Here is a 6,410-nt window from a genome sequence, read left to right on the forward strand (position 1 = left end):
ATATTCTCCTCCAACACCATAACTCAAAAGCATCATTTCATCTATGGTCTTCCTTATTCGCTGTCCAACTTTCACATGCATGTAAGGTTATTGAAAATACAATGACTTGGATCAGGTGCACCTTAGTCCTCAAGCTGACATCTTTGTGCTTCAACACTTTAAAGAGGTCTTGTGCAGCAGGTTTGTCTAATGCAATATGTTGTTTGATTTCTTGACTGCTGCTTCCATAAGTGTTAATTGTGGTTCCAAGTAAAATGAAGTCTTGGACTACTTCAAACTTTTCTGTTTATCATGATTAGTCCAGTTGCAAGGATTTTTGTTTTGTTTACATTGGGATGCAATCCATACTGAAGGCTACTGGTTTTTTATCTTCATCAGTTAGTATTTCAAATCCTTTTCACTTTCAGCAAGCAAGGTTGTATCATCTACGTATGGCAGGTTATTGATGAGTCTAATCTTGATGCCATGTTCTTCTTCATATAATCCAGGGTCTCTGATTATTTGCTCAGCAATCAGATTGAATAAGTGTGGTGAAAGAATACAACCCTGTCGCACACCTTTCTTAATTTTAAACCATTTAGTGTTCCCTTGTTCTGTTCAAACACTTCCCTCCTGGTCTATGTATAGGTTCTTCATGAACACAATTAAATGTTTTGTAACACCCATTCTTTTTTTTTCAATCACTACAAAGTCTTTTATTTATTAATAAGTTGATAAAAAAAAAGAAAAGAAAGAAAGGGAGAGATACAAAAATACTTTTCTTAAAGGCCCAGGAGGTCAGCACTATCAGAATGTTCCTGAACAGGCAAGGCCACCCAGCCAGAGGCAGAACAGAGGTCAGGGGCCCTGTCCGGAGACACAGCGACCCAGGGAATGGGGAGGGCCAAGGGAAGTGGCTCAGGTCTCAGGCAGGAACTGTGCAAATGCCAAGGCCTTGCAGAGAGTGGTTGGGGGCTTCTGGGTAGACTCCCCGGCCACCATGTTCCCCTGCGTGGGAAGATATGTTGTCAGGCCAGCGCCTGCCTAGTCTTGTGTTGGTACACATGCCTGTTCATGCAAGAGCTGGTGCCCACAATGCATACATAGAATGGGATGAGGGGTCCCCTGGCAGGAACCACGGAATTGTCCCAGGGTTTAAGAAGGTAGATTAGAGAAGCTCCCAGCAGCCTGGGAGCAAGCGGGAGCATGTGTCTCCCATGGGCTTTGGGAGCCCAGGATCTCCTGTTGTAGCTGGAACACTCGATGACGCTCCTGATCCCACCCTCGGGTATTGAGGTCAAAGTTGAAGGTGCTGATCTAATAAGCAGAGATGTCGGCTGCAGTCAGGAGACCCACAATCTGTGCCATGATCCCACACTCATCAAAGCCCAGCGACTGTCCACGAGTCCATCCTTCCCAGCTCCCCTGAGGAGCTGGCCAACAGCAGGTCACTGGGGAACTTTTTCTGTGTCTCGGCATCCATGATGATAGAGATGTAGCCCTCATTGAGGGAGAAGGCAAAAAATGGCATGCAGTTGGGTTTGGGACCACCAGGGGCTGCCTCCTTGGGAACACTATGCAAGTAGAAGATGACGTCTTTGAGAGTGGGGCTGATTCTTGGCTTTGTCTCAGGGTCTAGGGTGAGGACCCAGAGCGGTTCTGGGCCCATGCTGGGCACGGACGGGTAAAGCAACAGACACAGGCTCCTCGCTCACCTCACGGTAAATGTCGAACTCCTAGGCCAGCGTGTGGCTCACCACAACTAGGTCCTGCTCCGCACCAAGATGAAGTCTGTCTGGTAGGTAGACAACACCGATATGTGGTGTTCCACCAGTGGAGTGATAACCAAACAGGCAATCTTGGTGGCCCCAGTGGCTTGTGCCGCTGTGAGAAGAGACGCTAAGCACCAACCACGTGGCTTCAGCCACTTGCAGAAACTGAAAGGGGAGCAGTTCTTTGAAGCCCTCCTCGTCCACCATGAGCGTGTAATGCTCGCAGAGATAGCCGTCAGACTGAAGAGCTTGCACCGATTGTGGCAGGGCAGGAAGAGCAGCTTGATGAGAGGGTGGGTGTAGAGCCAAAGGCTGGGGAGGGTGAAGCTCAGTACCTGCACCCGGAGCTCTAGGATCTACAGCACAATCGAGGCCCGAGCTGAGTGGATGCTGCTTCCTATAATTCCCAGGGGGCACCGGGGGCGGGACCAGGGCTCTGGAATACCCATTCTTTACAATGTTATCAATAGTTTGCCATGACCCACACAGTTCAAGGCCTTTGCATAGCCAATAAAGCACAAGTTCAAAAATCATGAACTTGTGCCCCAAGTGAGATTCAGTTACAAACGTCAATTCTAAAACCAATATCTCCAAACCAAACTTCCTGGGACAAACGATTCAGACCCTAGGAGAGGTGATCAGAGGGTAGGGCAGTCGTGTGGAGAGACTCTCATGGGTGTAACAGGCAAGAAATGTAGGACCATCTTGCTGACCACAGAAGAACTTAACAACTGTCGGGATGTTGCTACTATGCAGTTGTGTGCTGACAGGTTGAACAAGGACTGCTTTGGGAAGTCAGACCCCTTCCTCGTGTTCTACAAGAGCAATGAGGATGGCACGTTCACCGTCTGCCACAAAACAGAGGTTGTGAAAAACACACTGAATCCTGTGTGGTAGTCCTTCGGCATCCCTATGTGGGCACTGTGCAGTGGAGACGATGACAAAACTGAACATTGATGTATACGACTGGGACCAGGATGGAAGTCATGATTTTATCAGTGAGATCACCACCAGATACTGGGAGCTGAGCGAAGCCCAGAACCAGTTTATCATGTATGACGTACTTAACACTTGGAAGAAGTATAAGAAGAAGAAATACGTCGACTCAGGAAGTGTGCCACTACTCTCCTTCCTTGTGGATTCTGAATTCTCTTTTGTTGACTTCATCAAAGGCGGAACACAACTGAACTTCACAGTAACCAAGGGGATTCCCCTGCAGTCCACCTCCCTGCACTACATGAGTCTCTATCGTCTCAGCACCTAGCCCATGGCCCTCAAGGCAGTAGGAGAAACCATACAGGACTATAACATCGACAAGTTCTTTCCAGCCTGTGGTTTAGGGGCCAAGCTGCCCCCAGAGGGATGGACCTCCCACCAATTTCCCCTGAATAGCAATGATGAGGACCCCAACTCTGCAGGTATCGAGGGTATGCTGGGGAGCTACTTCCTGAGCCTGCGCACATTGCAGCTCTACGGATCCACCTACTTTGCTCCCATCATCAGTCAGGTGGCCAGAGCTGCAGCCAAGACCTCTGACGGTTCCCAGTACTACATCCTACTCATCATCACTGATGGGGTCATCTCTGACATGACGCAGACTAAGGAGACCATCGTCAGCGCCTCCTCACTGCCTATGTCCATCATGGTTGTTGGTGTGGGACCAGCCATGTTTGAGACAATGGAAGAACTGGGCGGTGATGACATGCATGTGTCCTCTAGTGGATGCTATGCAGAGCGGAACACCATTCAGTTTGTTCCATTCCAGGACTATGTTGACCAGTCAAGGAACCAGGTGCTACTCATGGCCCGACTGACCAAGGATGTGCTGGCTGAGATCCTAGAGCAGCTACTGTCCTACATGCAGACCAGGGACATCCAGCCTCGGCCCCCACCCCCCACCAGCCCCAACCTGATCGCAACTCCAGAGCAGCCCTGAGAAGTCCAGCTATCCAATATTTAACAATCAGCCCACCTGCCTACCCATTGCTTCTGCTGAAAGCCAGAGAGCCCTGGAGCCGTGGATCTCCCCAGGAGGGCCAGCTTGGAGGACTGGTGCTGGCTGGCTGAGAACGGCTTAGCACTTCCGTCACCCACAGAAGGCCTCAGCACATCCCTCATCTCCATGCCTTGATACCGATAATAAAGTTGATCTTTACTCCAAAAGAAAAAACCATGTGGGAATCATATCCGACTTTCTCTGACTTCAAAATCAGTCCAAAGCCAATTCCCATGAAGTGGAGGTCAGACATGTCTCCACCCTCCAACCTTCCTTACTCTATTCTGACACCAACCATTCCCTTCCCACAACACTCTCTGCTTAACATCTGGGCTTGATAATATATTGCAATGGCCACACAGAACTCATAACAACACTCAGAATTAATGGGATTCATTAGGGAAGTAACCAGGGCACAATTCAGGATGAGAAACAACTCAGGATACAGCAGTTCTCCTGTTAGAAACGCCTCTTCTCTACAGAACTACAGGCATGCCTCTCTCTTGTCTTCCGCCTCTCAACCATGTGGCCACCCCCCTCCTACCCCCACCCCCACCCCCCAGCCTCTGCCTTCCTCTGGCAAGTGTTCCAGAGCCGGTCTGTAAATATCCAAAGGGCAATCCAGCCTCCTGCCAATAGGCACTCAGTCTTACCTGGTCCATGAGCAAGGAACCCCATTTTTGTTTGTTTTTAAGTGCCATAGAGTCAGTTCCGACCCATAATGACCCTGTATAGAGCTTCCAAGGAATGGCTGGTGAGCTTGAACTGCCAACCTTGTGGTCCAAAGCCACTTTGCAGTCACACCAGGACTCCAGGGAGCCCCATAGCTGTTATGTTTTTCCATACTACCACTTCTGCCGTTGCTGCTATTCTAGGTAGGGATCATGCTCCACGTCTCCGGTTCTTTGGTGATGGTCCTGGGGAGTCATCTATTACTGTTTTTGAGATGACTCCTTTTAAATCTAGAAGAATGGCAAAACTAGCCAATCCCAGCCTTAGAGTCCTGTATACCTTACTTGCATAATCCCATCCAATTACATGATGGGAATTAAGAAAATGCAGGATTGAAAAGCCACATCAGGTAAATTCAAGGTACCACCTTTCTGGTATTCTTTATTTTCAGCCAAGATCAATCTGCCGTCAACAGTGATATCCCTGGTTCCACATCCTCTTCTGAATCCGACCTGAATTTCTGGCAGTTCTCTGTTGATGTACAGCTGCAACCATTTTTGAATTATCTTCAGCAAAATTTTACTTGCCTGTGATATTAATGATATTGTCTGATGATTTGCACATTCTGTTGGGTCTTCTCTCTGAAACGGACACAGATATGGGTCTCACCCAATCAGGTGGCCAGATAGCTCTCTTCCAAATTTCTTGGCATTAACAAGTGAATACCTCCACTGCTGCGTCTGTTTGTTGGAACGTTTCAATTTGTAATCCACCAATTCCCGAAGCCTTGGTGTTTGTTTGTTTGTTTGTTTTTCACAAATACCTTCAGTGCAGCTTGGACTTTTTCCTTCAATACCACGGGTTCTTGATCATATCATGTCTCTGGAAATAATTGTAAATTTCCCCATTCTTTTATACAACAACTCTGCACATTCCTTCCATCTGCTTTTGATGCTTCCTGCATCATTCAGTAATTTGCTGAAGTACAAAATCCTTCAGCAATTCAAGTTGAGGCTTGAATTGTTTCTTCAGTTCCTTTAACTTGGGAAATGCTGAGCCAGTTCTTCCTTTTGGTTTTCTAAGTCCAGGTCTTTGTACATATCATAATGCTACGTGGCTTTGTCTGCTCACGCTGCCCTTTGAAATATTCTTTTCAGCTCTTTTACTTCCTCATTTCTTCCATTGGCTTTAGCATCTCTACACTGGAGAGCAAGTTTCTGAGTCTCTTCTGACATCCATTTTGGTCTCTTTTTTTCTTTGTGTGTATGTGTGGTTATCTTCTTTCTTGTCTTCTTAATGACCTTTTGCTTTCTTCCTGTATGATGTTCTTGATGTCATCCCACAACTCTTCTGATTTTCTGTCATTAGTATCTAATGCATCAAATCTATTCTTAAGATGATTTCTAAAATCCAAGTGAGATATATTCAAGGTCAAATGTTGGCTCTCATGGACTTGCTCTAATTTTCTTCAGCTTCAGTCTGAACTTGCATATGAGTAATTGGTGGTCTGCTCCACAGTCTCCCCAACCTTCTTTTGACTGATGTTATGCTTCTCCATTGTGTCTTCTCATAAATGTAGCCAATTTGATTCCTGTGTATTCCATGTGGTTAAATCCACAGATGTAGTCACTATTTATGTTTTTGAAAAAAGGTATTTGCAATGAAAAATTTCTATCACCAAGGCCATATTGTGCAACTACTGATCTTTCCTCTTTGTTTTCAACTTGTGTATTCCAATCACCAGAAGAAAATTGATACCAAGCTACCAGGAGATCTCCAAGGAATACTGGGCCTACGATACTGAAAGGACACAAGGACCTTTCTTCAGAGATAGTGCCCTGAATTCAGATGTCTAGTCTCCAAAACTGTGACAGACTAAATATCCGTTTGTTAATGTCATCCACTATGGTCTGTCTGTTACAGCTGCAGTCGAGAACTAACACAGCTTCGCACTCTGACAGCTTTTTCTTTTTCTTTCTTTTTTTTTTTTT

The 6,410-nt window shown here is 46.5% G+C and overlaps 2 pseudogenes; one reads left to right on the forward strand and one right to left on the reverse strand.

Moving 5' to 3' along the window:
- Window positions 1–897: 897 nt before the first annotated feature.
- LOC102833886 lies at window positions 898–2,285 on the reverse strand (annotated as a pseudogene).
- A 28-nt stretch (window positions 2,286–2,313) lies between these two features.
- LOC102834283 lies at window positions 2,314–3,687 on the forward strand (annotated as a pseudogene).
- Window positions 3,688–6,410: the final 2,723 nt, after the last annotated feature.

The sequence above is a fragment of the Chrysochloris asiatica genome, unplaced genomic scaffold, assembly GCF_000296735.1.
Source record: "Chrysochloris asiatica unplaced genomic scaffold, ChrAsi1.0 scaffold00378, whole genome shotgun sequence".
Classification (NCBI taxonomy): Eukaryota; Metazoa; Chordata; class Mammalia; order Afrosoricida; family Chrysochloridae; genus Chrysochloris; species Chrysochloris asiatica.